General features: G+C 37.8%; 1 protein-coding gene across 2 annotated transcripts in view; it reads right to left on the bottom strand.

The window, feature by feature from the left end:
- LOC125045740 overlaps positions 1 to 5,000 on the bottom strand; it is a 117,247-nt gene that overhangs the window by 12,711 nt on the left and 99,536 nt on the right. The window lies entirely within an intron of this gene.

Raw genomic sequence — 5,000 nt, 5'->3', positions numbered from 1 at the left:
ATACCAACAGATATATACGAATGTAAAATATTTCATATATATATATACATATGTATATATGTATATATGTATATGTCCTAACTCTGAGCCTAATACAAAACACTTAAAAAAAAAAGAATCCGGTGCTTCATTTTTCACAAAATATTTTATTATATTTTTTGTTTTTGTTTTAAGCTTTCCCTTTTCTTGTTTACAATTTTTTTTATCAGTGTGACATAACACAAACATATGGCATAAAATTGATAATGAAATACAATGTTACAGTTTTTCAAAATACGATTTGATGCTACTCTTTTAGAAATCATCAATTTATAGATTATTCATTCATTACACCAATCATATGTCATCTAATATATATATATATATATATATATATATATATATATATATTATAACATACACACATGACTTTGTGTGTGAATGTAAATGTAAATGTGTTCATGAATCTATACATTTATATCTACATCAATCTACCTATTTATTTATTTATATATATATATATCTATATATATATATACAGGGAAAACACGTACATATATATATATATATTATATATATATATATATAATATATATACATGTGTATATAAAAATACTTGTATAGATATAGATTTATATGTATATAACTCTTCTCTCTCTCTCTCCTCTCCCCCTCTCTCTCTCTCTCTCATTACACATTCTCTCCCTCTCTCTCCCCCCCTCTCTTCTCTCCGCATTACACATTCTCTTCTCTCTCTCTCTCTCTCTCTCTCTCTCTCTCTCTCTTCTCTCTCTCATCTCTCCTCTCTCTCTCTCTCTCTTCCTTCTCTCTCTCCTCTCTCTCTCTCTCTCCTCCTCTCTCTCTCTCTCTCACTCTCGCGTCTGCTCTCTTCTCTCTCTCTCTCGCTCTCTCTCTTCTCGCTCTCTCTCTCTCTCTCTCTCTCTCTCTCTCTCCTCTCTCTCTCTCTCCTCTCTCTCTCTCTCTCCCTCCCCTCTCCCCCCCCCCCTCTCTCTCTCCGCATTACACATTCTCTCTCTCTCTCTCCCTCTCTCTCTCTCTCTCTCTCTCTCTCTCTCTCTCTCTCTCTCTCTCTCTCTCTCACTCTCTCTCTCCTCTCTCTCTCGCTCTCTCTCTCTCTCTCTTTCTCTCTCTCTCCCTCTTCCCCCCACCCCCCCCTCTCTCTCTCTCTCTTTCTCTCTCTCTCCCTCTTCCCCCCCCCCCTCCCTCTCCTCTCTCTCCGCATTACACATTCTCTCTCTCTCTCTCTCTCTCTCTCTCTCTCCTCTCCTCTCTCTCTCTCTCGCTCTCTCTCTCTCATCTCCCCCCTCTCTCTCTCTCTCTCTCTCTCTCTCTTCCTCTCTCTCTCTCTCTCCTCTTTCTCTCTCTCCCTCTCTCTCTCTCTCTCTTCTCTCTCTCTCTCTCTCTCTCTCTCTCTCTCTCTCTCCCTCTCTATCTCTCTCTCTCTCTCCTACCCCCCCCCCCCCCCTCTCTCTCTCAAAGAACAACGCATTATGGCAAATTATGTGCGCTTGCATTTCGACTAAGCCGATCTCGAGAGCGGGACATTACTTGCCGGAGCGCTCTGCCCGTCCTTGGAATGCGGGTCTTAAAACAATTATTACAGTGATAACAGTGATAATAGAAATGATAATGATAATGATAGTAATGATAATACCGATGCTGATGATGATGATGATGATGATAGCAATGATAATGATAATAATAATATTGTTAACGATTGTAATAATAACAAAAATAATAATAATGATGAAGATAATAATAATAATAATAGAAATAATAAAGATGATAACAATGATAGAGACAATAATACTGATAATAACCAAATCCCCCCCACGAGAGCGAGAGCAGAGCCCGGTCCCTCTCCCGCGGTCCCTCTCTCGCCCGCCCAGCGCTGCATCACAAGTGACCATGAATGTAATTCTCGCTCCACAGTCGAGGGCGTTCAAAGGGCCGCCATGCCATGGTTGTCAGGGTATGGGAGCGAATCTAAAATCAATACCTGCCTACCCAAATCGAGAAGAGAGAGAGAGAAAAAAAAAAGCAATTTATTTTTTTTAGAATTTTACTTAATAGCGAGTTTTAATTAAACTTCGACAGGTGCTTTCATCGCATCCGCAACAGCGTTTATGACAGTCGATATTTCATTATTTTCTATATTTTTTTCCCTCTAAAAGGCTTGATGTTATGACAGCGTATAAATGTCCCGCTTTTTTTTTTACCCACTTTTTTATGCATTAAATCATACACACCTGAGAATAAAAACATAAAACTAATTTAAACTAAAAACTTTAAAAACTTTCCCGTAGTTTTAGATGCAATCCCGTCAAATTAGCATATAATTAATGCCCGTAGAGAATCTCAAATACATAAACCTTGGTGTGCAATAGAGGAAAACACGCCTGGACTCCTCGAGAAGTTTAGTGAGAAAGCGAAAGAAATATAAAACAAATATAAATAAAAGAAACATAAAAGAAATATAAATATATGCAGACTCTTGTTTTTTTTTCCCCCTTCGGTGTTTGATCTTTGCAGTGTGAGTGTTGCATTCTGTTCTCTTTATGTCTGTCTATGAAACAGATATATATAATATCTGTTTTTCTCGCTCTTTATTGCTCTTTTTCTAAAGCTCAGAGTTCAAGGAGCGAAAGGGAGGAAAGAGAGAGAAAAGAGAGACAGAGACAGAGACAGAGAGAGAGAGAGAGAGAGAGAGAGAGAGAGAGAGAGAGAGGGAGAGAGAGAGAGACAGAGAGAGACAGAGACAAAGAGAGAGAGAGAGAGACTGAGCGAAAGTAACACAGACGTAAATACTTAGGACTTAGCCACAAGCATGTTCTAAATGAAATACAAAGGGTATTTTCCTCCTCTGTCATGTATCATTTCGCATTTTCCTCTTCTTCCTTTCTGTGTTTTCACTTACCTCCTTTTTTTTCATGATTTCGTGCCTCTTTTATTTAATGTAGTTTCATCTCTCTCATTACAGTTTATTCATCTGCCATTTATTTCTTCCCTTTATTTCTTTCGCTTTGATCTTCTTCTCTGTTTTGTATTTTTTTATATTTTTTATCTTTTTCGTTTACTTCTTTTCCTTCAGCTTTTTTCTTCATCTTCTTCTTTTTCTTCTTTCTTTTTTTCTTTTTTTCTCTCTTTTTTTTTTCTTTCTTTTTTCTCTTTTTGTCATCAGTATCTTTTTACACTTCCTTCTTCTTCCCTTATTTCTTGTTTTTCTTCATCATCATCATCGTCTCCTTCCCCTTTTTTAAATTCATATTCTTTGCCTTCTCTTTCTTATTTTCCTTCTTCATCAACACAATCTTATCTTTCTTTTTTTCTTCTTCTTCTCTCCAACCTTCTCTTTTTTTTTTCTCTTTTCGTTTCTTTTTCTTCTTTTTCTCCATCATCCTTACCTTCGCTTTTCTCCTCCTTTTCTCCCGTTTATTCTTCTACTTTACTTTCTTATTGTTTCTCATCATCACCACCATCTCATTTATCTATTTCATTCCCTTTCTCTTCAACCTTCTTTTTCTTCTCTTTTCTTTTTCTTTTTCTTCTTCTCTGTCACTATCCTCCTATTCTCCTTCTTTCCTCCTCCTTCTTCTTCTCCTTTACTATTTTTTGTTTTTTTGCTCACCATTATTCATTTATTCTATTCCCCATTTCTTCAACTTTCTCTTTCTTCTCTTTTCCTTCCTTCTTCTTCTCCCTCCTCTCTCCCTCTTCTTTTTCTCTTTTACTTTCTTCATATTTTAGCTCATTATCACCACCATCTCATCCATCTATTTCATTCCCCTTCTCTTCAACCTTCTTTTTCTTCTCTTTTCTTTTCTTTTTTCTTCTTTTTTCTCTATCCTCCTCACCTACGCTTTTCTCCCTCCTCCCTCCCTCTTCTTCTTCTCCTTTACTTTCTAATTAATTTTGCTCACCATCTTATCCATATAATTTATTCCGCTTCTCCTCAACCTTCTCTTTTTTCTCTTTTCTTTTTTTCTTCTTCTTCTTCTCCATCATCATCTTCCTCACCTTTCCTTCTTCCTTTCCTCCCTCTCTTTCATCTCCTTTATTTTCTAAATCATTTTGCTCACCATTTCATCCATCTTTTTTATTCCCCTTCTCTTTAACTTTTTCTTCTCTTTCTTCTCTCCCCCTTCTCTTCAACTTTTTCTTCTCTTTCTTCTCCTCTCCTTTCTTCTTCTTCTTCTTCGCCTCTCCTTTCTTCTTTTTCTTCGCCTCTCCTTCTTCTTCTTCTTCGCCTCTCCTTTCTTCTTTTTCTTCGCCTCTCCTTTCTTCTTCTTCATCTCCATCACCATCCTCCTCTCTTTCTTCTCCTCTCCTTTCTTCTTCTTCTTCTTCTTCTTCTTCTTCATCTCCATCACCATCCTCCTCTCTTACTTCTCCTCTCCTGTCTCCTTCTTCTCCTCCTCTCCTTTCTCCTTCTTCTTCTTCATCTCCATCTCCATCTTCCTCACCTTTCCTCCTTCCTTTCTCCTTCTTCATCTCCTCTCCTTTCTTCTTCTTCTTCTTCATCTCCATCACCATCCTTCTCTCTTTCTTCTCCTCTCCTTTCTTCTTCTTCTTCTCCTCTCCTTTTCTTCTTCTTCTTCTCCTCTCCTTTCTTCTTCTTCTTCTCCCCTCCTTTCTCCTCTTTCTCCTCCCCTCCTTTCTTCTTCTTCTTCCTCTTTTCCATCACCATCCTCCTCACCTTTCCTCCTTCCTTTCCTCCCAGTGACTGATGCGGGAAAGCATAATGGCGAAACAACTTTTACACTCCTCGCAGTCTCATTAAGGGTAATACGCCACGTTCCTCTGGCAGCCGAGACAGACAGGGTGTTAGAAAAGCCGATGTAATTTAGGTGATCAAAGAATACGTGTTGAGGTGGAAATAATAGGGAGGTTTTTTTTTTTTTTTATTAAGTGAAAATAAAGGAATGGTGGTATTAATGATAGTATTGGTGATAATGTGGGTGTTGATAATGATTGTGAATACTGTGGTGATGATGATGATG

This window comes from Penaeus chinensis, chromosome 37 (genome assembly GCF_019202785.1).
Source record: "Penaeus chinensis breed Huanghai No. 1 chromosome 37, ASM1920278v2, whole genome shotgun sequence".
Lineage (NCBI taxonomy): Eukaryota > Metazoa > Arthropoda > Malacostraca > Decapoda > Penaeidae > Penaeus > Penaeus chinensis.
This window is presented reverse-complemented; position numbering and strand designations above follow the sequence as displayed.